The sequence below is a fragment of the Orcinus orca genome, chromosome 16, assembly GCF_937001465.1.
Source record: "Orcinus orca chromosome 16, mOrcOrc1.1, whole genome shotgun sequence".
Lineage (NCBI taxonomy): Eukaryota > Metazoa > Chordata > Mammalia > Artiodactyla > Delphinidae > Orcinus > Orcinus orca.
This window is the reverse complement of record NC_064574.1, coordinates 69,131,512-69,159,389: the sequence shown is the minus strand read 5'-3', so window position 1 is coordinate 69,159,389 and position 27,878 is coordinate 69,131,512.

The window sequence follows — 27,878 nt, the reverse complement described above, 5'->3', positions numbered from 1 at the left end:
AATCTGGAGCCAATAGGTCTGGAGGCAAGATCACTGAACTTAGAGAGACTGAGAATCAGAGTCTAACTCCAAGCTCAGCTTCTCACGAAGAGTGGACTTTGAGAATCCCACCTTATCCTCTTGGGAACTCAGGTACTAAATGGGGAAAACAGTGCTACTTCATGCAGTTGTCCTGATAGTTAAATAAGATGATATACCATGATAGGTATGTTGAAACTGCCCAATAATTGCTAAATAATTGAAGAACTGAATATGGGACGTGGGGAGCCGAGTGAGGAAACGCCCCTGGGAATGAAAAAGCTTACCCAGACACTATAGTGTAGGAAATCCTGAGCTGTGTGGATGAAGAATGTTGCCTGCCACATCAGCAAACAAAGGATGCTGTGGCCCTCAGACCATCGGCCACTCCAACTGCCCTCAACAGTGAGCCCTGAGGGGACTCAGGATGGGAAAGAAGAGGATGCTGGCCCTAGACAGCTAAGTTGCTTATCAAAGGAATGATTTCAATGAGCCCAGACTCTTGCATCTTCCCCTACATAGAAAAGCACTAAATTCATTAACTTAACATATCTGGTTTTCTTCAATTAACAGTAGTCTTTTGAAAGTCCGACTACCTGGTCTTTGTTGCAAAAACCCCTATATACCCTGGTTCCTCCCTGACCTCCTTGGAGCAGTCCCTCAGAGCCGTCTGCTAGGCTGCCTCCTTGGTTTGAAGTCCTCAGAAAGTCCACAGAATAAAACATAATTCTCAACTTTTAGGTTGTGCATTGTTTTTCAGTTGACAGTTTCAGTCCTGAATCCACCACTTAGGGCTCTGGGATCTCATACAAGTTACTTCATCGCTCCGGGGATTCCGTTTTTTACCTGTAAAATGGGGAGGAGTAAAAGTACTACTTCCCAGTATCATTGGGGTCAATGAGATAACGTCAGAGTCAGCAAACTATAGCTTGTGTTGAAAATCTGGCCCACTAATGTGTTTTTGTAAATCAAGTGTTATCGGAACACAGCCCTGCCCATTTGTTTACTTATTGCCTATGGCTGCTTTTGTGCTACAAGTACAGACTTGAGTCGTTGTGACAGAGACCACGTAGCCCACAAAACCTAAAATACTTACTGTCTAGCCCTTTATAGCAGAATTTTGCTGATTCCTGAGATAGTGTATATAAACTACCTAGAATGATATCTATCACTCCAAAAATGCTGCTGCTATTATTATTATCAATATCATATTATTATTATTGACTGGTTCCTCTGCTTAGAAGTAGTTCTGAAAAATTATATCATCTTGTTTTCATCGGTATTAAACCAAATGAATCCAGGATGGCTGAGTCATTCTTGCTGACTCACTCTTTAAAAACTGTCAGAGCAAGAGTTCCCAAGGAATTCCTCTGCATTCCAGCACAATACATATCTTTCATCACCTTGAGGAGAAATATCTTGCCTCCTAGCTTTTTCTTTCACCACTTTTTCCATGCGTGTTCTACTCCCAATCAAGACAAAGAAGTTTTTGAAAAAAAAAAAAAAAAGTTTTTGGTGTGATCTTTCTTGTCCTAAAAATAGTGTATGGTCACTTCACAGTTTCCTCCCCTGAAAGTCATATGATTCCAGGTCTCTGCTATTTGCTCAGGCAGGCTGTGGTCATAGGCATCCTGGGGCTCCAGGAATTCAGCCAGTGTAGACAGGGAGAGAGGCAGGGGTCAAGGAAACTGACCTCACTATAGAACTTGTCCAAATATACAATGTCTAATATAAGGCAACAGTTCCAGGCTAGGTTGAAGAGACATCATGATCTCAGGAGCCCAGTTCAGTGAATATGGTGAAATCAGGGGAGCCCAGGCAGCAGGCAGCACCCAAAGTCAGTACAGGTAGATGGCAATGGCATTGGCTGGGGAGATGTCCATTCGGTTCTCAGGTGCCTGCTAGGGGAAACTAAGGCAAAAGATGCTTTTTCTGGATTGGGCCAATGTGGTGAAAGTAGAAGCTGCCTGTTTTATGAGCCTGTGAATGCTCAGGTTCAGGGTAAGCTGTCCAGATACCAGGTCTTAGCCCAGCTCATTGGCTTAGGATGGGAGCAAAGGTGAGCCCACAGGTGGGGATGTCAGAAATTCCAGAGGAAAGGAGATGCGGAAGCTCCAGCCTACCCATACTAACCTTTTGCCTTGGTCTCTCTGACCTGTAGAACTTCACCCACCCACAAGTCTTGATTGAACTGTCTTCTCATAAATTATGGAGTTCATGATGGACTTTTGATCCTGGTGAAATTCACACGAAGTTCCACCCTCCCCTGGAACACCTGGTAATTCATTAAGCACTTAGGTCGCAGGTGGGGCCTGAAATAATATATTTCTAGCAAGTTCCCAGGTAGTGTGAGTGCTGCTGGTCCAAGGACCATACTTTGAGACTGGAACTCTGGGTATAGGAGCAACTTGTGTGTAAAACTGATGTATAGAGCTTAAAGCACGATCTCCAGTTCCATTGAATCTTTACCAGAACCCTGAGTAAGTGTTATCAATCTATTTTACAGATAAATCAAGGGAGGTTCAAAGACATAAAATGAGCTGGCTCAAGATGAAATGCTTGGGAGCAGTAATTCCCAACTAGGAAAGAAGTGGAGAGGTGAGGGCATGAAGTAGGAGCTGCGAACAGAAATGCCTGCAGAGACCACGCAGATATCCTTAATGAGCCAAGTGGCGCCGTGGCAGCTGGGAGCATGTATAGTCTGCTTCCAGTTACCATCAGTGTTGCTCGATCTTCCAATCTTTCAAGAGAGGTCAGAAAAATCCCAACTTTTAAGTGTTGTCAATCATTTCTGAATTTCAAAAAATACTCCGTAAGCCAGGAAATATCCATCTGCCAGCAAAATTTGGCCTGGATGCTGAACGTTTGCACCCTCTGCGTAGTAATGTTTTTCAATCCTGTGTGCATACAAATTTCCTAAAGCCCTTTTAAAAACATGGGTTCTGATATAACAGGTCTGGGATGGGCTTGAGATTTTTAATTTCTAACAAGCTCCTGGATGATGAGAAGGCTGCTTCTCCATGGAGTACACACAGAATAGCAAAGAACAGAGCTACTCAATGTATGGTTTGTGGAAAGGCAGCAACAGCCTCACCCGGGAGCTTGTTAGGAATCCATATTCTCAGCCCATCCCTAGAAATAATGAACCCAGTTTCTGGGTTTGGGGTTTGGGAGTCTGTGTTTTTATTAAAACACATCCTACAGATGATTATTCTGCATATTCAAGTTTGAGAAGCACTGACTAGATCAGTGGTTGTATTGCTTTGGTGTGCATTGAAATTCTTGAGATTTAAAAATACTGTTGTCTGCAGACTTTGCAAATTGATTTAGAGTGGAACTGGGCACCAGGATTTTTAGAATTCAGTTATGTTAGTCATATTGGAACTCAGTTGCTTCTAATATGCAGGCAAGGTTGAAGACCACCACCCTAGAAGTTCACATCAGATTCTTCTATGCATTTGGTCCAACTTGGAGCGATAGGAATATATTTTTTGATTTCAGCTAAAGCTTGGGAATGGGAGTTGCACGTAGATGAAGTCCATTGCTCCTGCACAGCAGCCGTGTGCCTAGGAGTAAATGCTGAGAGGCTATACAGGGTAGGAGCCCTGACTCTACCCTGCATCCCAAGAAGCCAACACCACTGCTTTCCCCGGCACTTTACAATTCTTCCCACAGCCAAGACCTTGCTGAGAAATAAAGCTACCATCACACTTGGCCACTTGGAGGAGGACAGCCAGCCAATGCTTGGAGTGGCCAACGGCCAAACTAACAGATCCATAAATGGCCCATTTGGTCAGGGATAGAACCTGGCTTCGGTGCTTTGCCTGATCATGTAGTTATAATGCAGGCCACTCTGTTTTCTGGTTTTGTAACTTAATTCATGACCAGTTAAGTGTCCAAAATAGCAATATTAATCACAGTGGATAATGACCATATGACTTTCTCTCCTGAGTGTTATTCAAATGCTCTGGTCTGGACTGTCTCTAAAGACCAGTTGAGCATGGGAGAAAATGGGACTAGTCCAGGGCTTCAGAACACAGAGAAAAGAACTGAAATACCAGAAAGAATCCCAGAGGGGGATGGGCCTGTTTCCAGTGGCAGAGAATGGAGCAAAGGAACAGAACAGTAGAATCGTTAGGTCACAAGCATACAAAAAGACGGAATGGGAACTAAAACATAATCAACAATAGAGAGGAAGCAGAACAAAGCAAGTGGGTTCTGGATGCAGAATTTAGAAAGCATCCCAGAGGACCATAGGATGCAGGTGGATGCAGACGTTTATGGGATGCCTGTGGCTGAGCTGACGGACTGGAAAGGAGATGCTGAGGACAACAAGCCTGTTTAGAGAATATCTCTCATTACCTCCTTCGACATTTGTCAGTTGGTCAACAAATATTTATTGAGCCCTTACTATGGGCCAGGCAATGGGTTAAGTTGGATTGAGTTTTCGCAATTTCATTGATGAATAGTTTTAACTTGAATAAGCATGTTCTAAAGATTCATTCATATATTTTGCAAATATTTGTTGAGTACCTTTGTATTCTAGGTACTGTGTTAAACACTAAAGATACAATAGCAAAGAAAACATATGATAAGTTTGCTTCTACTCTCATGGAGATTACAATACCAGTGATAGAGGCGAATCATAAGCAAACAGAGGAACAAAGCAAATAAATATATTTCAGTGTGGTGAAGAAAAACTATAGGGTACTAACAAGAAAACTTTTCTTAAAGAAAAACTTTCTTGGGGCTTCCCTGGTGGCACAGTGGCTGAGAATCTGCCTGCCAATGCAGGGGACACGGGTTCGAGCCCTGGTCTGGGAGGATCCCACATGCCGTGGAGCAACTGGGTCCGTGAGCCACAACTACGGAGCCTGTGCGTCTGGAGCCTGTGCTCCGCAACAAGAGAGGCCGCGACAGTGAGAGGCACGCCTGTGCACCGCGATGAAGAGTGGCCCCCGCTCGCCGCAACTGGAGAAAGCCCTTGCACAGCAACGAAGACCCAACACAGCCAAAAATAAATAAATAAATAAATAAAATTTAAAAAAAAAAAAAAAGAAAGAAAAACTTTCTTTTAGAGGTGTGGAAAACTTTCCCACAATAATTGACATTTGAGTTGCTATCTGATGGGAGAATGGGAATTAATTACGCGAGAGCTGTGGTGAGATGCTGACAAAGGGAACAGAATGTGCAAAGGTCCAGGGACAGGGAGAAGCATGATGCTTTCAAGAAATGGAAAGGGGGCTAGTACGGCTGGAACAAAGTGACTGAGGAGAAGGAACCTGCTCTTGCCAAGGCTAGTGTGCAATGCAGGGGACTTGGAGTTTCATCCAAGAGTAATGAAATACCATTTAAAGGCTTTTACCAAACAGGATTTCCTGAAGAGTGAGGCTCGACAAATTCTGCAGGTTGTCAGACAATGATGATGCCCCACCCACCTCTGATAAAAGGAGTTTTGCCTGAACTCAAATTCTCACCTGATGGGGAGTTCTCAAGATTTCCAGGTAATGGAAGCTGTCATTTCCCAGCAGTTCCCCTATCCGGCAACTGAATTCAGATTTCTTAGCATGTGATCCCCAAATGATTAGAGGGCCCATGTATCCTCTGATTCCCTTACCCAAGAGATACAGCCAGGACTAAGTGACACTGCTGGGCTCCCCTGAGCTCTTGGCTTCACCATGGCATCGTCAGCTTTGTGTTTTTATAGGATCACCTGGGCTACTGTGTGGAAAAGGGACTGAAGGCTCTAGAGCAAATGCATGTCAGCGTGCTGTCTCTGTATATTCGTGTATTACAATAGTTGAAGTAGGTCCGGGATGTTAGTGTGCTCTCTCTGTGTGTATTTGTCTACTAGAATGGTTGAACTGGATTCTCAGAGTGCTCTCTAGATAGATAGATAGATAGATAGATAGATATCAGTATAGATAGATACAGCTCTAGCACTTTCTAGCTAGAACTTGGGCAACCCTCTGTGCCTCAGTTTCCCCATCTGGATAAGCTGGGGATAATAATAGTTCCTAACCCAGAGGGTTATTGTGAGTCAGTATATTTAAGCCCTTAAAATATTACCTGGTATGTAGTAAGTGCTCCAAGTGCTGACTATTATTTCATGTACATTATCTCATTTAATCATCATAAATTCAAGATGGTAAATACTACCCCCATTTTACAAATGAGCGTACCTAAGTTCAGAAAGACGAAAGAACATTCCCAATGTCCACTTCATTAAGCTGCCACAACCCACCAGTGCTGTACTACCCCTCCTTGCTCCTCTAGATTGGACCCTTTGAATCCCACACCACCCTACACAAAAATCAAGCTTGCTGCAGGCACTGAACTTGCCAAATTAGACTTAAGACTCCTTCCTGAGTTAGCCTCTGCACCCTCTTTCCATGGATCTGACATTCATGATGGACCTCTGTAACACCTAGTCACACAGAATTAACCCAAGAAGGAGCTAAGCGCGTCTCATTGGTGACCAAATCAAGGTAGGTCGTGTATTCTAAGCCCCGGCATCAGCAGGGAGCATAAAGGACAAAGTCCCTGCCCTCTTGGTGCTTAGCCTCTACTGAGAGAGACAGACAAGTGAATATGTAATAGAGCAGGTACTAACAAGTGCTATAAAGAGAGATAGAGCAGGATAAAAGATAGCACCATAAAATTCTTCAATTTCCCTTAAACTGTTGCTCTCCATCTTAAAGCAATCATTTTTTGTGACCTGCCATCTGACATACACGGTCTCTCCAAGTGGCCAAGACATTTCAGAGCAGACAAGAGAGTAACACTTAAAAGATCAGCTCCACGGAACAGATGGCTTAGTTATTTTATGCCAATTAAATCAACCGTTCAGCTGTCTGATCCATTGCTCACTGATCAAGCTGCCAGGAGCCTCTTGCGCTGGTGCAGATACCCGATTGAATGTAAAAGACATTGATGGAGACAGACATGAGGTCACACAGACGACTGAGCCAATACTGAGACAGAGAAGTTATACAATGGCATCGTGGGGAGGCAAAGGAGCAAGTAGAAATTGTGGGATGAGTGACTGGGGCTAAAAAAGCTTTATGTAAAAAGGATGATGTTGGAGGGAGGTGTGACAATGCTAATTATTCAACGCACTTAGACAAATGTTATTGTGATAGTGTACTTACTCTGTGCCAGGCTCTGTGCTCAGCCCTGGAAATCAGGACAAGGAAATTTAAAGACACATAAGGTGCTGTCGCTGCCTTAAAGGAGCTCACAGTCCAGAGCTAGAGGCAGGTTCAGAAACAAAAAGCTGTTAGGGATTAGCAGATGCAAACTATTATATATAGGATGGATAAACAAAAAAGTCCTACTGTATAGCACAGATAGTTATATTCAATATCCTGTGATAAACGATAATGGAAAAGACTATAAAAAAAGAGTGCATATATATGTATAACTGAATCACTTTGTTGTACAGCAGAAATTAACACAACATTGTAAATCAACTATACTTCAATTAAAATTTTTTTAAAAAAATAAGAGAAAAAAAGCAGAAATGAAAAGCTGTGATGTGAAGTCCAGTGATCAATGGACAGCTGTATGGTCCTGGGTGAGACTGAACTCCATGTTTATTTTTTTCAACGCTTGATAAGAAATTGAGCCGTTCAGTTCTGTCATAGATTCTGTATGGCAGCTGTCATAGACAGAGGGTTTAGGTAAGGTATTTATACTATTTAAAAAAAAAAAAGCCTAAGTACTGCTTACTGTCCATTTCCAAGTCTGCACTTAAATCAAAATAATATTTAATAAAGGCTAAAAAAAAAAGAAATTGAGCAGTAATGAGATTGGCTTGGCACATCCTAAAACTACCTGGGCTGTGACAGCACACATGATAGAAAACAAGACAGACACTCTGAAGTCACTGTTGCTGGACCATTGTGTGGTCATCCTTATAGGGACCATCCAGAAGCCCCCATGGTCGCACACTTAAGGTGGAGTCGGCCCAGAAGTGAGCAATTCCTCCTGTCATCAGTCAAGCTGGGAAGGGCTGAGCCCTTGAATAGGACATGAGGATTTGAGAGGCAGGTCTAGACTGAGATGACCAGGGAAATTTTGTCTTCTTTCTGTGATTATTAGTAAATTTAGGCCAATCATAGAACTATGAAAGTACCTGAAACTCTTCCAGGGGTGAGCACAAGCTTCCCCTGCCCTCAGGAAGCAGGAAAGGGGCTGAGGCAGAGTTCCTGAGGAGAGATCTGGGCATGGGTGAGAGACGTAAGTCATCCTCTCAGTTATACGTTAGTATCTCCTTTCCATTACCGCAAAGCTCCAGGAAAGCCTCCTCAAAAGCTACAGCCTATCACAGTGTGGGTCTGGTATGGAACTAGCCAAAAACATAGATCAATGGAGTAGGATAGAGAGCCCAGAAAAGGCGCGTGAACGTATGTGGGTTTAGTATTCTGTAAAAGCAGCATTTTCAAAGTGGTGGAGAAGCAATTCAACAAGTAAGATTTAGCTCTTTGACAGGAAAAAAGGTAGATACCCACCTTTCCCCGTACTTGAAAAGTAAATTCTAGATGAATTAGAAAGCTAAATATATCCAGCAAAGTCACTTCCAGAAATGGAGAGATCAAGACTTTCCCAGACAAACAAAAGCTGAGGGAATTCATCACCACTAGGCCTGGCTTGCAAGAAATGCTGGAAGGAAATTCTTCAAGCTGAGATGAAAGGAAGTTAGTTACATGAATTAGCTACATGAAAACATATGAAAATATGTGATGGAAGTGTTAGCTAATGTCATGGTGGTAATCATTTTGTGGTATATAAGTGTATCAAATCAACACGTTGTACCCCTTAAACCTACATGAGGTTATATGTCTCAATAATGCTGGAAAAAATGAACCAAGGGCTTGATATCCAAATATATCAAGATTTCTCCAAAATCAATAAGATATAAATACTAACACAATAGAAAATTGGGCAGACAATATAAACAGGCAATGCACAAAAAGGAGAAAATGCAAACAAAAAGATGTTTAATCTTACTAGTAACCAAGAAAATGTAAAATAAAACAGCAGTGAAATTTCATGGATTTTTTTCCCCAATGGAATAGTAAAGTTTAAGCAATACTAAGTGCCTATGGACAAGCATTTCCATACATTGCTGGTAGAAGATCAATCTGGTAAATCTTTTCTAGAAAGCAATTCAACATATATTAATTTTTTAAAAGAAATGCATCTGACTTTCTGCCAAGAAATCTGGGTAGATATCCTCTGGACATACATGGGCACAGAGGGGTACATATAATTGGAGATGAACAAAATACAGATCTTCCTCAACTTACGAGGGGTTACCTCCTGATAAACCCACAGTAAGTTGAAAAAAACCATAAGTCGAAAGTGCATTTAACAGACCTAACCAACTAAACATCACAGCTTAGCCTAGCCTACCTTAAACATGCTCAGAACACTTACATTAGGCTGCAGTCGGGCAAAGTCATCTAACACAAAGCCTACTTTATCGTAAAGTGTTGAATATCTCATGTAATTTATTGACTACTGTACTGAAAGTGAAAAACAGAATGGTTGTCTGGGTACAGAATGATTCTAAGTGTATTGCTTGTTTACCCTCGTGATCACGGAGCTGCCTGGGAGCTGCAGCTGCCACAGCCCAGCACTGGGAGAGAGCATCATACCACACACTACTAGCCCACAATAAAAGCAAAATTCAAAGTACAGTTTCTATTGACTGTGCATTGCTTTTGCACCGTCATAAGGTTGAAAAATTATAAATCAAACCATTGTTAAATCAGGCACCGTCTGTAAACAGCAGTAGCAGAACACTTAAATGATAGAACATTTATGTAATAGAATGTTATGTAGCTATTAAATAAAAGAAGTAGATTTATATGTGTTTATCTAGAAATATCTTCAACACATTAAGTGGAAAAGTAAGTTGCAGTAATGTATATAGTATGACGCTATTCTTTTAAAAGAAAAAAGTCGCACAAAGGCAAAGGTGAACTGTATTTTAAAAATAATGCACAAACACTCGTTATATAGATACAGATTTAGATGTAGATTACATAGACACAGACGTGGGTATAGCTTTAGATGCAAAACCAGATTGAGATATATACATATGTAGAATAATTGGAAGGCCACACATCAGCCTGATGTCCAGGGCTACATTGAGGGTGCAAATTTGGGAGTGGGGGTAGAAGGATGAGAAGGGAAATTTTCACTTTGTATTTTGTATATATCTGCCTTAAATGTACACACATGCGTGTAGGTAATTACGAAAAGAATGTATCTAGATATTCTGCAACTCGAAAAAAGAGTAGTGGGGGGAGGAAGAAGGGAGAGAGGGAATAAAGGAAGGAAGGGAGATAAAGGAAGATGGAAGGATCAAATATGAAGGAATTTGCATGAAAGTGATGAAGTTTTGATTTTATCCTTGAGTTGGGAAGAAATCATTACAGGCTTGTAAACAAGTAAGGGGTATTCTGAGATCTATAAGTATACATGGGATCAAGTGATTCTCAGAGTACATGGAGGCAAAAAGATCAATTAGAAATCCCTCGGAACCAACCAATTAAAAGATGATGAAGGCCTGGACTAGGGCAGTGATCCAAGAAAGCTTCTTGGAAAAGGTGAGATTTCAGATGGGGTAGTTTAACAACTCCTCATTAAGACGGGGCACAGAGTTTTGAAATGTGGAAGCAGACTTCAGCTCAGGGCATTCTGACACAAACGTCTCTTCTTTTAGCCTCTGTGCTATACAATGACTTTGCTATTGTTTTCACCATTTTGCCTATGAGGCCCAGAGAGACTTAGTGAATACGTTACAGTCACACAGCTAGTGTCCTCTGATTTTAAATTCGGTGTTCTTTCAAGATACCGTTAGATTGAGTAAGTTTCCTTCTCATAACATCCCCATGAGCTGTTTACTTTCACTTCTACTTTCATGCGAAGAAATTCAGGCTGCAGTTAAGAAAACGTTGTTCATTGTTAGTACTAAGGGCACTATGGTTAAAAAATATATATTAAGGGCTTCTCTGGTGGCGCAGTGGTTGAGAGTCCACCTGCGGATGCAGGGGACACGGGTTCCTGCCCGGGTCCGGGAGGATCCCACATGCCGCAGAGCGGCTGGGCCCGTGAGCCATGGCCGCTGAGCCTGCGCGTCCGGAGCCTGTGCTCCACAACGGGAGAGGCCACAACAGTGAGAGGCCCAGGTACCGCAAAAAAAAAAAAAAAAAAAAAAAAAAATATATATATATATATATATATATAAATTTTGGTCAGTTGTATAAATGTATTACTTCTATTTGTAAAGTTTAATTCACTAGAAATAACTTTATTTAACAATAAATATTTCTAAATTTAAAAAATAAAAAAGGAAAAGTTGTTCAATTATTGGCTGGAGGGGCTAGATGCACAGCTAGGTCATTCAATATCGAAGACCATGATCTTCCTCACGTTGCCCATGAATAGACTTTGAAACCTACTATTATAACAGAATCAATATCTGTGGTAACAGCATCCAAGTGCCATTTATTCAGTGAGGAATTGTGGTGGATGTCCTTTCAAGTGCCTGTCCAACCCATGCCTCCCAATCTAAGAACTGTGCTCACCAAAAAGCCCTGGTCCCAGAGTCGTATTTGTGCCATGTGCTTCTACTTCCTTAAACTATAGCTAATCAGGCTTGTCCCAAGTGGTAATATTAATATCCTTTCTCACAGATTTTTGGAACTGGAGCCAGGGGCTGTAGGTAATTTACCACGGTTTCTCTACACCAAGGTCATGTAAGCCCAGAACTGGGGATGCCATGTTTGGGCAGCCATTGGTGACCATGTATAAGCAAGAATAAGAAATCAGTTTTTTAAGAAAGGAAAGTGAATCAGACGCACCAAGAAGAGCAGAGATGAGAAGCCACGTGACCCCAACCAGAGAAACAAAGCATGGCTGGCTGCCTCAGTTCTTTGATGCTTTCTAGTTCACTATGAGATGCAGCTGTACATAAGTTCTTTGAGTTCCCTGAAATATCCTATTTCCTTATGTGCCTGGTCTATACATATTCTTCCATTTTCTTCTTGCCTTTCCCTTCATTCATAGAAGATTTATCTATGCTCATTGGCTCAAAGGAGGGAGGCATCTGAGTGGAAAAACCAAAGTTACCAAATATGTCTTCTTGTCCTGGATTTTCTTTTCAAAATCAATGTCCCAGGTATTCTCAGGCTTTGCAAAGAAGAGCAGATATTTAACCCAAGACATTTTCCTAGTCTGGGGATGTGGCGAGAGAGGGAAAAAATAAGAGTGCAATGTCTACGGCCCCAAAAGAGGGACCCTATTCCTTCCTTCTCAGTCACATCACCAACAAAGCAGCTAGATTCCAAAGGGGAAATCTCTCTGTGGTGGTTAATTTTATGTGTCAATTTGACTGGGCTAAGGGATGCCGAGATAGAGGTAAAACATTATTTCTGGGTGTGTCTGTGAGGGTGTTTCCAGGAGAGCTTAGCATTTGATTGAGCAGAGTGAGAGAAAAAGATCTTCCCTCACCAGTGCAGGTGGGCATCATTCAATCCGTTTAAGGTCTGAGTAGAACAAAAAGGGGAAGGAAGGGTGAATTTGCTCTGTGCTTGAGCTCCATCTTTTCCTGCCCTCAGACATCAGCGCTCCTGGTTCTTGGGCCTTCGGACCCTGACCAAGACTTTACACCATTGCTCCATTGGTTCTCAGAACTTCAGGTTTGTAGTGGAACTGCACCGACTTCCCTGGGCCTCCGGCTTGCAGACAGCTGATTGTGTACTTCTCAGCCTCCATAATTGCATAAGTCAATCTCTCATAATAAATGTCATCTATATCTATGTATTGATGTGTGTCTATATATCTGTATCTATATCTATGTCTAATCGGTTCTGTTTCTCTGGAGAACGCTGACTGACACAGACTCCATGGTGTGAATAAGTGGGTGGGACCAGGGGCAACCTCACTCTGAGCATGAAAACAAAATAGCAGAGAGCCCCTGAATCCCAAGGGCCATGTAGGCAGACATGATGGACATCTCAGCAACACTCTATGAAGGCCAGAAACTGAAAGCCGAACGTCCATTCCACCGATGCCTTCATGCAGCCTAACATCAAAACCGTACCCTGGGAGAAGGTGCATTACAGGAAGAATAGAATAGGAGTTAGTTTTCTGATGTCATTGGGGGGATCGGGGACTTGGAGAGACAGATTGTTTTAGAAAACAAAGAGAGATACTTCCTGCATTTTCAAGTTTTTAGGCTGATATCTGTACCCACTACACTTACTATTCCCTTTACTTAAGGTGGCCCAAGTGGGTCTCTCTTCCTGACAAGTTATCCTTGATCAAGATGGTCCAATGGGAAGTGAATTACCATTGTCAAGCACACCTGTTTTCGACATTCTTGTCTTGTCTCTCTGGCTAAGTCCTAAAACTGCAGGTTCCTTTCCAGTACAGGTTAGTTAACTTCAGTGTGTTTTACATCAACAAAACCAAGTCTAACCCTGATCGATTTTCTCCCAAAGACACGATGAATGTTGTGCAGATTCGGCGGCCAGTGTTCAAAGAATCCCAGTCTTCCCCCTGGTTATTCTCAGTGTTGCCCCTGACTGTCCAAAGCCATGCCTGGAGTCCAGGTGAGGATTGTGATGAGAGTTCTGACTTAGCCTGCATATCAGGTGACATGGGCTCTGATTTAACTCTCAGGTTAAGGGTTGTAAAATAATCAGTTGTGTGGTATGACTCTTCCTCCCAATTGACTCTGAGCTGTAACGTCTACCTGTACTCTCACTGCTGAGTCCTCTCATCTTCTGTTGTACCAACATTTTCCCAAACAACATCCTCACACCCTTTAGATAGTCACAACATTGGATTACCCTGCTACTCATCAGGGTATGGGCCACACAGCCAGGTGCATTTCTCTGCCCCTACAACTAACATCCTAGGATGTCTTGCCTCCAAGCTTGCCCCATTTTTAATACCCAGGTTTGGAATGTAGCTTCAAGAGTAGGTCCAGTGAAAAGTGCTATGGTTTGAGATCCTCTTCCTTTAATTCTTTTTGACTGGTCTCGGTTTTAATATGAATTTTGAAAAAGAAAAGAAAATTCCATTCTTTGTTCGATTTAATTTCTGTCAAGCCATGGCAATGGTGGCAGTCAAGGGATGGGGTTCCCTTGGAGTTACCTCCTGGGTTTCCTCCTATATATAGGTGAAGCTTTCTCAGGACCCAATGACAAGGCTCAGAGCACTAGCTCCATCCGGTCCCTTGGACTGACAGCTTGGGAACTCTCAGGACTTTATTTGCAGTGATCAACATCAAAAGGCTCCCTCCAAGCGCCATTCTCCCTCAGCAAGTTAAACCAAATGTATTCAGTAGAGGACTTGACAGAATATACTGGCCTGAATAACTGTGAGCAAATGACCTGAGGCTGTTGTACACTCCATCATCTACCCACGCCATACTCTGGGAACTCGATTTTGTGTTTGGGAGATAGTGAGGGCATGACTTTGCATGACAAAGGCAGAGCGGGGTGCAGCATGCTATATGTCTCAGCCGCTAACTTCAGTGAATCATTCATTAGCAAGGTTGGTGCCTCTGAGAGGGAGAAACACCAAACCTGATTTGAAGGAGAATTTATCACCCTGCCTGGAAGAGTAAACAAAACATAAGAGCTGTCCATCACAGCGGGGTCTGGCACCACCTGGCAGCCAACATCTGCTCCACTGGGTGACGTTCACCTTAGGCAGGGAAGAGCAAGCAGATGGCTTCTGGAAATACTCTGTGTCTTGCTGATGCCATAGAGCACTTTTCCAAATGGACCAGAAATGCCTAGGCACCTGTAGGTCCCAGAGCAGCAAGGTAGTCTTTAGGAAAATGGGTGTGTTAGTTTGTGTTCCTGATCCACCAAATGTTCCTGTGCTCTTTTTTGATGCCCCTCCTCGTGGGAAGGTTATGTATCCTCATTCCATTGACATCAGCCTTTGTCATATGAGTTACTTGAGCCAGTGAAACGTAAGCAGAAGTGTCACTTACAAATGGAAGCTTTAAGCGACAGTGTGTGGTTTACCATGTTTCTTTTCCCTTAGCCATGAATGCTCATGGACCCCAACCCAAGCTGCTCCATTAGCCTGACTGTGGATGAAGATGTAGTGCTGCAGGACTGCAGCTAAGCAATGATGAACATATAATGAGAGCCAGAAATAAACATTTGTTGTTATAGGTCACTGAGATTTGGGATCATTTATTAGCGTAGCATCCTCTAGCCTAGCCTGACTGAAAACATATCCATCAATTTCCTACACACACACATTCTGATATGTTTCATTCTGAGATGAAATGTACCAAAGTGGGGCTGCTGTTTTGTAAGTTTTGCTGAAACAACTCTTCCAGTTTTTATTTACAGGTGTCTCTGTCTAGTCCCTGGTAATTAGTGCACAGGGCTACATAGGGAAAAAATCTGGTAGTAGCCATCATGCTGGATCCCCAAGAAATTCTTAACTATAATCACTATGTCTAGACACTGGGTCAAGTTTATCACACCTGACTTATTTTTCTAACAATGGAATCACTTTCACTCTCTCAAAAATAATTTTCTGAAAATGAATCAGGCCGCCAATGACCTCAAACATATGTGAGTCTCCATTAGAGGTGATATTCAAAATATCTAATAGTTGGCATGGAGTTACAATAAATTGATATAGTGGTATACTCAGAAGGGTCATCCCTAACTAAATTTTACATTACATATTTACTAGCATTTTTTTCACATAGTGTTATGTTTTAACTTTTTCCATTTAATGTATTAAGCTATCTGGGATTTTTTTTTTGGTGCACAGTATTAAATGGGAATTTAAACTTTGTTCCCAAATAGTCAACCATTTGCCTCAGAGTCATTTATTGAATAATCTATCATCCTGTTGCTTATTTAAAATGCTAACATCCTTGTGTAATAAATACATATTTGTACTTAAATCCATTTCTATGCTTTCTTTTCTGTTCCAAAGATCTGCTGGTCTCTATATGAATGATACAGTTTCAGTAGACTTCATCATATGTTTTAATAACTAGAGTGTATCACATTGTATTTCTTTTGGAAATATTCTTGGCTATAATCCTATGTCTTCTTACAAATGAACTATTAAATTATTTTTTCATCCTCTTTGCCTTTAAAAACTATCTTGGTATCTGTACTGGGATATCCCTAAACTTCATATTAATTTTAGGAAATTAGATAGAAATCTTTATGAAATTCCATGTTTCTATCCAAAAACTTGATATGTCTCTTCATTATTTGACTCTGTTTATTTTTCAGTCTTCTTTTATGTCCCCCAGTCAAGTTTATATTATTTCATAAGAATTCTACTCTTACATTTTTAAGTTTATTCCTAGACATTTTATTTTTGGGTCATTATGTGAATGGCACCTTTAAAATCCATTCAATTTTTTCACTGTTTCTTTCTTCAGGCATATTTGAAAGTTGTTAATTTTTTAATATTTCTCTTGTGTTTGGTCACCTTATTGAGCTTTCATTTTAATCCCAATAGTTTTTAAGTTGATTTTCATGGGTTTTCAAGGTAGACTTTCCTATCACTTAAAAGTAATAACTTTGTCTCTGCTTTTCCAATATGTATACTGATAATTTCTCTTTTCTTATTTTATTATGTTGGCAAGAAGCTCTAGAACAATGTACAGTACGTTTTTCTATAACTGAATTATTTTGTTTTAAACACATTGTAAAAGTTTCAAAGATGCATTTTAAATGTAGACTCCATTGGAAAAAAGGTAATCGTGGAGCTAGAGAGTTTTAGATTTACAACATTTTTTGTCCTGCAGGGATTTGAAGAATAATACTTTGAGTGTATTTTTGTTATTATAAGCTAAAAATGCCAAATCAAAATTGACAAAAGCGGACCTAAACATTGCCTTATTTTTTCTTCATTCTACATACTCAGCTATTTCTTGGCCTCCTCTATCATCCATGACCTTGACTTTGAAGTTTTGATTGATATTCAACAACAAAATAAAATAATGCAACATAAAAGCACAGCTAACCTCTAAAACAAAGCAAGTGTGTGTCTCTTGTCTACACAACAGCTTTTTTCTCTATGCATATATAGAAATGGAGATTTTGTTGTAACTTTAGTGGACCACATGGTATAAACTGTGTTCCCTAATTAATTAGTCGTGTTTATCTAATTCTTGTTTTGAAAACTTATTCTGTTGTGGAAATGCTTATAATAGTGATAATTGCTGCCATTCTTGTCTTGACCCTGACTGCAGTGGGATAGACTCTACTGTCTTACTTTGCACTGTTAAGTACAATGTGGGTAATATCCGGTTTAATATGGTCAATGATTAACAGCTTCAGGTATAGGCTCGCCTTTCTACTCTCTAAAAATGACAAAGACACTAAAGATGAATATTTACAGCAAAAATAAATAAAACATACAAAATCTTCAATGCCTAAATCTGGGGAGAATTTAATTCAATTATAGGGTAAATGGATCTAAACTTATAAAAATTAAGACCTGCTTGGGTTTCTGTTTCTGTTGATTCATGAAAGCAAGAGCACCAGAAAAAGGTAAAAGAAATTTTCACCAGTCCAGTACTTCCCCTGGCTCAGGGATGTGGTGACTGTAACCATCAGAGAACTGGTCAACCCTACTTCAAGGACGGCCCAACATATTCCTACGTTCAGACAGAGGGGCAAGTGTGAGAGGACAGTGGAAGTGGATTGAACTTGTGGAGGTGTTGTACCACATGGTACCAGTCTGGTAGCCACACGTGACAGCAATTGCTGCTTTACAGGTAGAATTTCAGTTCAGAGATGTGTGAAAGCTGGCCGTGGGTTTAGGAGGAAGATGTCACTTCAGAGGATAGGGGTTCACGAGGAAAGGAGCTGAATACAAACAGGATTTGACTGGAGCGCTACGCCCTGCCTTTGGTTGGCAGTTTGGGAAGATCTCTTAAGCTCCAACCCATCTTTCTCTCCCTCTTGGGCTTCTTCAGTGGCTCCCCAAGGGTCTCCCTGCTCCTTCCCTTGTTGCCTCCCATAGTCTATCTTGCAAACAGAAGCCACTGAGATTCCTTTAAAATGTAAGTCAGATCATGTCACTCCTGCTCAAAATGCTACGGATGGTTCTCATGTCACTTGGATATAAAGTTCAAACTCCTAACCATTGTCTCAAAGCCGTAGTGGTCGAACCCCTACCCACCTATGTGTCTGAGTTCCTATCCTAACCACTCTCCTCTCTCTCACTCTGCTTCAGCCAAACACACCTCTTGCCCTTCTTCAAACACTCCAGACAAGCCCATTTCTATCTCAAGTCATTTGTACTTATGGTTCCTTCTTCCCTAGGATATATCTGCCAGGGTTGTTTCCTCAATTTTGTTGGGTTTCTGCGCAAATGCCAACTTATTAGGGAAGAGCTGTTTGCCCCTCTTCCTTGAGGCTGCTTTGTTTCCCTTCCATAGCACTTATCACACATATTTGTTAATGATTTTCCTCCCCCCAACTAGGATATAGTTCCCACATGAGTAGGAATTTGGTCTCTTTTGTCTGTTGATATAAATGCAGTGTCTAGAACAGTACTTGGCACAGAGTCGGTGCTCAATAAATATTCGTTGGATGGATGAAGAATGCATGGGTGGTTGGATGAATGGATGGAGGGGATTTAGATACCATAAGGGTAAACAGAGAAAAAAAAGTTTTTAATGTGGGATTTTTATGAACTCCTGAGCCTGAAAGATTTCTTCTTTTTCAAGAATGAGGAAAGGGAAAGACAATATTAAAAAAAACCTGCCAGCCTAATAATCTGCCTTTGTAGGTAATCATTTTCATACACTCTTTATGCTTATAGAATTTTCTTTATCCTGAAAGATAGCCCAGAGTTCATTTCTTTCTGTTAAATTTTCCCACAACTAGCTGGAACCTGTACATCAGTAGGTTTGGTTCATTCTCTGTTCAGGAGTGCTGTATTCAGTTTTGTCTGTATTATATAAAATTCATTCTCTCTCTTTCTCCCAACAACTAATTCTTTGTATCGTGAATCTCCAGCCTCTAGCCTCTAGACATAAGTTGTAACATTCTTCTCTTTGTTTTCATTGCCTTTTCTTGTATTCTGCATTCTAGAGCTTCCCAAGTTTATGAGTCATATATCAGCGACTTCGTTTTCTAATGTCATTTAACATTCTGCACTGCCATTATTGGTTTTCTTGTATTTTCCCTTTATCCCAGGCTACAATTTCATCACAGGCTGCTGTGATATCATCCTGTCTTTCTACTTTCACTTCATAGAGAGTGGAAAGTACGTGTTACCTAAAATGTACTTCTATTTTTTTCTAAAGATATCTTCTTTTGAATCCTATATTTTCTTTCCTTTTTTATGTTGAAATATCTTTCCGTGGGTCTCAAGTTGTTTCTTTTTCTTATTTTTTAGGCTTGATGGAAGATATTTCGATCCTTGCCTCATATTTATGAAAGATAGTGTGAGCCATCTCCTTAAGTTCTCTCCTGTCCATCTGGACGCTTCAATAGCATCATGATTTTTTTCATTATCAGTTACAGGATCTAACAGACTGTACAGATTGGATAAGAATCAAGGTGCTATAGAAGGTCTCTGCCTTACTTTTTCTTTGTATTTGGAAAAGCTACTGAGCTGGGCACCAGTTATGTTCATTTTATAGTCTATGAATCTTAACCTCTGTTTCAAGTAGACACAGTGGTTCTACTGACCTTCCTAGTGATGCTGCCAACTGGATCAGGGGAAATCATACTATGTCATGGACGAGTCTTCTTGTTTTCCAGCTTCTGTTAGCTGTTACCACCTTTGACCATGGAAGCAGCAGCTTCTTGACTGATAAATGAAATTCATATGTAGTTTTTCCCCTACATACCATGATTTATCCTTCCCTCTAGACAGTTCCTCTTCACATTTGAAAAGCAGTGCAGTGTTCTTCTTAACTTTGCACATCTCTTATTGTGACCTTTGCTGCCTTCTTGTAATAGTCAAGCTTCCCTAGAGAAACAGAACCTATAGAATACATATAGGTATAAAAGAGATTTATTGTGGGAATTGGCTCACATAATTATGAAGGCTGAGAAGCTCCATGATATACTGTCTGCAAGCTGGAGGACCAGAAAAGCTGGTGGTGTAATTGAGTCAGAGCCCTAAGTCCTGAAAAGGGGGAGCTGCTAGGGTAAGTCCCAAAGCCTGAAAGCCTGAGAACAGCGGGGATGGCCAAGGGCAGGAGAAGATGGATGTCCCAGCTCAAGAAGAGACAGAAAGAATTCACCCTTCCTCTGCCTTTTTGCTCTATGTGGGACCTCAGCAGACTGCATGATGCTCACCCACATTGGTGAGAACAGATCTTCTTTACTCAGTCTACTGTTTCAAATGCTAATCTCTTCTAGAGACTCTCACAGACTCTCACATCCAGAAATAATATTTTACCAGCAATCCCAAGCATCCCATTGTCCAGTCAAGTTGACACATAAAATTAGCCATCACACTGCCTTTAATCTAGTCCTAGCTTCTCTAATTCTAGGAGAAATTTCTTGATGTTTGTAGCATGTATACGCCATCTTCTCTAATTTCCCTTATACATCTCTTTGTGTACTCCTTGGGTCATTTTTGGCAAGACCTTAGAAATTGAGAGAAGAGGGAGAAGAGTTGGACCATTGTTTTTGGATCTCCATAATTCCATGCCTGTGACCTAGTAGAAAATTAATAAATATTTGTTGGATGCATAGATAGATGAATGTAGAAGACCCAAGAGATTGGATGATCTCCCCCAATCCTCACAGATCATATGTGATCTGTGATTCTGATCCTTTTAATAAGGTTCTTGTTCAGATCTATTCATGCTTCAAAGCCTGGATTAAATACTTTTTTTTCCTGTAAAGATTTTTCTGTTCCCCTAAGTCTGAAGTAGTTTTTCCCAGACTGCGCTCCCAGAGTGCTTTTCTCTGTATCTCTCTTACTACTTTGATCTTTATGTTATAGTTATTTATGGACCTTTCTTATTTTACCTATACCTATACAAAATAAAAATACTTCCTCTTTAGATGGGGCAGATTTTGATACCCTCTAGCATCTTTACAGGGCTTAAGATTGAAAAAGGAAAGCAAGTTTGAATTAAGTCAGCCCATAAGATTGCTTCCCAGCATTCCCAAACATGTCCTGGGAATCCCAGCCATTCCATGAGCAAGAGGACACATCTGAACTGTTGGCCTTTTAAAGCAAGTGTTGGCAAGCTTTTTCTATAATAAGAGCGAGAGTAAATATTTTAGGTTTGTAGGCCTAAAAGTATCTGTCACAACCACTCAAGTCTTTTGTTGTAGCATGAAAGCAGCTGTTGACAAAATTTAAATGAATGGGTGTGGCCACATTCCAATAAAACTTTGTTGACAAAAGCAGGCAGTGGTCCTTGGGCCATTGTTTGCCAACCCCTCTTCTAGATTATGGACTTCTTCACCAGGAAAATGGAAAACAGGAAGGATTTTCTGTTCTGCTGTGGATCTACACTTGACAGGCCAGCTGACCACTGTGGAAGGAGGAAGGTCTCCCCAACAACCAACCAGCACCACATTTGCCCTTGTGTAGCTGTCTTCATCAACCACCAGTAGAGCGGGGTTACTGAAAGTTTAGAGGTAGCATACAGAAGAAAGTCTGCACATCCAATCAGATATTATCAAATGTTGTGGGAGAAGTGACCTATTTCTCAAAAAGTCAGTATGGAAACATCTCATAAAACAATCTTTAGAAAATCCAATAGCAAGCCCCACTCTATGGCATATTTTAAAGATGTCCCATCTGTGATTTTTCCCTGGCTAACACAGGTTCCAGCTAAGGCAGCTGTTTGCAGAATCTTATGGCAGCTAACTCTGCAAACTGACCTACTTCTTCCAAACTCAGCTTTGCAAATTGCATGGTTTGAAAAGGCCCTGTGTGTGACAGGTTTCTTTTTCAGAGACTGCAACCTGGCTGCTATTTCATTATTGCCAACTTTGAGATTTGCCTTGATGGTTTCCCAGGTTTTATAGAAATGCTTAAGGAAAAAATAGGCAATCAATAAAACATTGTCATGTGCTGAACATGAGGACGGTTTTTCTGGGTTCCCATCACATCCTCCCAGACTATGTCTATCTTAGGGCCAGATTTATAACTTGCTCATTCATCTGAGTGTCAACCACAAATCCTAGTACAGTGACTTTAATACAGTAGCTGCCCAATAAATATCAGTGCAGTGATGTGTGCATATACAAGTGGGGATGAGAAGGAATGAGGAAGAGGACAGAGACAGAAAGTGTGGGCAGGAGGCAAGAATACTTTCCTTTGCTTGTTCTTCAGGTAGATCAGCTCCATTCATTCATTCACTCATTCATTCATCGATAAATATTTATTGAGTACCTTCCTTGTGTCAGGTATTCATATAGTCATTGGACATGCCCCACCACTAATAGGTGCACAAAATCTGCTGGGTCAACATTGGAAATGATTTCATAGAAGCCTTATGTGGGGTTTGATTCTCAAACTAAAGGTGTAAATTTGAATTCTGAGTATGACTCTTACTAGTATCCGTGACTCTGTCATTAATAAAAATCACAGATATTTTCGTACCATTTTACCGCTGTTGCAGATATATAGAAATATTATTGATGCTCTTCCTCACTTTAAAATGAGTTATTAGACCCACAGCTGGATCTTTTTTATTTAATATGTTAATTAAAAGCACATATATTCCCATATTACAGATTTGGGGTTCTTTCTGTAATTGATAACTGTATTTCAAATAATCAGTTTCCCTTATGTATTTTATTTTAAGTACTTAAAAACATTATTTTGAGAAGGAGTCTACAGGTTTCACCAAACTCCTAAAGGGGCCGATGGCACAGAAAATGATTAGGAGTCCCTCTCTTAGAATCATATAACATTTCTGCTTTAAGAATCTGAAAGCAAAGAATGTGAAAGGACCCCTTAATCTTCATTAGATCGGCACAGAATAGAGAGCAGTTAAAATAGTTATTCCTATTAGTTTCTTTTCCAGTTTTACTAAGGTATAATTGACAGATAAAAGTTGTTTATATTTGAGATGTACAAGTTGATGTTTTAATGTACATATACATTGTGAATAACCACCACAATCACGCTAATTAACATATCCATCACCTCACATAGTTACCATTTTCTTTTTCTTTTTTGTGGTAAGAACACTTAGGATCGGGAATCCCCTGGTGGTCCAGTGGTTGAGACTTTGCACTTCCACTGCAGGGGGCACAGGTTCGATCCCTGGTTGGGGAACTAAGATCCCCGTAAGCGGCATGGCTCAGCCCCCCAAAAAACAAAAACAAAACAAAACAAAATACTTAATATCTACCCCCTTAGCAAATTTCAAGTATCAAATATAGTATTTTTTTTTTCCTTTTTTTTTTTTTTTTTTTTTGCGGTACGTGGGCCTCTCACTGCTGTGGCCTCTCCCGTTGCGGAGCACAGGCTCCGGACGGGCAGGCTCAGCGGCCATGGCTCACGGGTCCAGCCGCTCCGCGGCATGTGGGATCTTCCCGGACCGGGGCACGAACCCGTGTCCCCTGCATCGGCAGGCGGGCTCTCAACCGCTGCGCCACCAGGGAAGCCCAAATATAGTATTTTTTAAAACTTATTTTAATTGAAGTATAGTTGATTTACAATGTCATGTTAGTTTCAGGTGTACAGCACAGTGATTCAGTTATACATATATATATTCTTTTTCAGATTCTTTCCCCCTATAGGTTCTAATACAGTATTATTAACTGCAGTCATAGTGCTGTACATGAAATGGGAAGATGCTGGTCAAGGGCAAAAAGTTCCAGTTATGCAAGATGAATAAGTTCTGGGGATCTATTAATCTAATAAGATTTGAATGCTTCTGAGTTTTTTGAAATCTTTGGTGGTGATCAGTAGGAACCAGAATGAAGAAACCACCAACAGCCTGCGGTTGAATTCTGAATTCAATTCTGAATTGAAAAAGGCAGGAGGTATTTTTGTTGTTTATTTTTGCTTATTTGTAGCACATCTATATATTTTTATATTTTCAAAGCATTTTATTGATCATTTCTATGTTTTTGGACTGGAGGGCAGAGATCTCTGATGTACTCCCCTTACCATGTTACTTAGAAGTCTTCAGTCCATTTTGATATGTTGCCATTATGGGGTTTCTAAGAGGTAAATTTGATGGCTCCCCAGTTCCTGCAGAATGAAGTACTAATTCCTCAGCATGGCAAAAAAACTTGGCTTCATCCAATCTTTCCACTTTGATGACTGGCCATTCCCTTACCTAACTGCATGTTTCAGTCATGTTTCTCTCTTCTCATAATGTCTGATGAGTTAATATCATGAGTTAATACTCAAGGCCCAGAAAAAAATCATCTCCTCTCTCTAGCTTTCCATGAGGCCGATTAATTATTCTTCATCTGTGTTTCCAAGCACTATAAGTAGTGGTCTATTAAAGCATTTAATCACACTATACCCTAAGTATATAAAGACACTATATACTGTCTTTCTTTGCTACCTGACTTTAAGTCCATCTAAAATTTGATGATCTATTCTTCATCTTTGGAATCTCATGACTTAGTATACAGTGGGTGTTCAAATATATGTAATTTGTTGAATTATAACTTATATCAATTCTTCACTCTCTCTGAAAGCATGTTTCTGGTGTATATTCCATCTCATTCCCTTGGGGCAGTCGATCAAAATCTGTAGAGCAACAGAGAACTTGAATATAGAGTGAATTAACTTTGGTTTAATTCACACAATCAAATATTCTCAGGTTAGGAAGACATACTAAGAGCTATGCAGTCCAATAACCCAACCATCATACTGATATTCTCTACAACTTCTTAACCTAGCAATCACCTAGAATTTGACATCTTCTGTTTGGCCTGTCTTCACCCCATGCACACGTCGTAATAGCTGGCTCCCTTTCCTAGCGCTGTATCTCCACTCTCTCTCTGAGGCCTCCGAGCTCTGCAAAGTTCAACAGTAGTGAAAAGGGATTTAGACTCCAATGTTTCTCAGATGTCTTCCAGCCTCCAGCCATTCCCCTTCTAAACCAGCAAATGATGGTTGAGTTCTGGCAAGGTCCCTTCTATTCATTTTCTACTGTAATTTTAAGAAAGAGAGTTTGACTAGCCCTTTTGCATTGATTCCTTTTGTACTCTAGGCGATACCCTCCTGGCAGGACTTCACATGCTGGGAATAATATTATTCTTTCCTACAAAGGAAAATGATGTTTGCCTCAAATTCATCTCTCTCCAACATGTCTGCTTTGGAAACCAAAAGAAGTGAGGATGTAATGCCCAGCACAAAAACAGACATCTGACACTCACGGTCACACACCATCAATTCAGCCAAATAACTTCATTCTCCAAATGCATAACACCTCTTACATTTGGACAGCTGTCACCAAACAGACATGGACTCAGAGACCTTCCCAGACAAATCCTTTAGCAGAGCCATGTGGGGGAAGAGGTGAGCCTGTTTGGAGAACTGAGGTTTTCATCTCGGGGGATTTCACTTCAACTTTCAGAGGAACTGCCTACATGTGCTGCTCTATGTCTTTTATTTGTTTATGTGGTTCCTGGGCATATAGAAGACAGGAAAGAATTGTGCTGGAAAGGACGGAGCTGTGATGCAGTAGAAAAAAGAGCTAGGTGTCAGAAATAAAATGGGAAGTGTAAACAGACCTGAAATAAACAGTTTAGTATAAGTCTATTCTTGTATCATCCCACAGACATGTAAAATGCAATCTCCAAATTGAAAGGGATGCACACACTGGGTTCTCACCCTGCAAGTTCCCATACAAAAAATCCAAAGCAAAATCTTTGAGAAAATATAAAATTAAGTCTCTAATCTAGACTGCAGCTATAAAGTTATAAGTAAAAGCCAGAGACAGAGTCTAAAGAAATGGTGTTCCTCCAGCTACATTCAATTTTCCATGGCCCTTAATGTCATTGAATACCTGCTCTGCACTAAGAAGCTGTGGAGATTGGCACAAGTTATACCATCTCTGCCTCTCAGTTTCCTTATTTGTTAAATGGGGGATAATAAAACCTATGTGATAAACTTTAGATGAACCAATATTTCCAAATATAAGTCCAAAGGATTGGACTATTCAAGCCCATCCCAAGAGAGACTGGGGAATTACAAAATCTACTTTTCATCACTTATTCCATTGTTCCATTGCTCCATTGCAAGAATTTAGTAATACAGCATATGTGAAGATTCCCTTGGGATGAGAGCAAAGATAAGAAAAATAAAAATAAAAATGAAGCATCAAGTAATAAGAAGCAGCCACCTCCCCAGAAACCGTGTGCAGTCTTGTTGTCCATTGCCTAATTGTTTGCCAAAGCCAGAGACCACTCAAGGGGAAAAGTGGTCGTGTGTGGCAGTGAGGAGCACGGATTGTTGTCGAGGACTGGCCTCCCCAGCAAGCAGAAGCCTCATTCCCAGCCATCTGAAAAGAAAAACCGTACCACAGGAAACCCCAGAGAAACTATTGGTCTCCTCTGTGCCACTGACTTCTGTTTCCTCTTTCTTTGGACTGCATATGGAGTCACTATTCCAATTCTGCTAACTTAAATCTATCCTGCCATTTGTGAAGGACAAAGTCCGGCATGGGGAAGTCAGCTTTCTCACTGAATTCTCTCCCAGCTTGGGGATTAGGAATTATTACACCCGATTCGCAGATGAAGAAACTGAGACTCAAGGAGAAATCACTGATCAATGCCACATAGTTAATAAAAGGAGGAGCTGAGTGTCTTTGTGGTAGCCAAGTAAAGGCTTTGGGTCATTTTCTCATCCCCATTTAAATAGTCATTGTGGTTATTTATTATATCTGCTCATAAGGTGAACCTGAGCCTGACATTCTTCAAGCTCATTTCTCTTCATGGAAAGTAGCATCAGGGGTTCAGCAGCACAGTTATGAATCTCCATTTACAGATGGAAATCAATGAATCTTAGATATTCAAGGTCATTGAAGATTCAAGAGAGAACAGGAATGGAAATATCTAGCCAAAACTCCAAACTGAAATTTACTCCTTTTGATAAATCTCAAATTACTAGCTATAAGATGCTGGGTAAGTTACTTAACCTCTCTGAGCCCTTACTCTTAATCTGCACAATGGGAATAATAATGCTAATCCTACACACTGTTATGATGAGAATAATAAGTAGTGATTATTATTGAGGATTACCTTGGGCTAGACATTATTTAAGTGCTTCTTATATTTTCCACCTATAGCTAAATGCAAGATTCTATCTCCATGATGAAGGAGTAAGTTTCAATAGACTGATGCTCCTACAGAAAACAGCTATAAACTTGGGACAAAGTACCCCCTAAGACAACCACCTGAAGGGTCTAGAGTGTGAACAAAGGCAAAAGATTTTGGAGGAGAGTCAAAACCTGGAAGATGAAATCATGATAAAGTGAGTTTCCCATTGGGGATAGGGGCTTTGACCTGATGGCAGACTCCAGTCATAATTTAGGGAATCTAAAACCATAGAAAACCCAATTTTCTGACCTAAGGAACAAAGGGATGGAACCTGGAGCAACTATGGCTGCTGAAGACTGAGGAGGCAATCTCAAAATAAGGAGAGAATCAGAGAAGAATAACACTAAATTCTGCATACAGATTCTGCCCCAAGTCTCAGGCCTGAACCACATATGCATGGGCTATAAATAGCCCAGCTAAATATAAAATATTAAAACTGAGATTTGAGTTGCCACCCACCTAACCAAATTAATGCAGGTTATACACACTAATACTCTTTGGAGAAATATAACTGAATTCGCAACATTCTCAATGTCCAGAACACAACTCCAAACC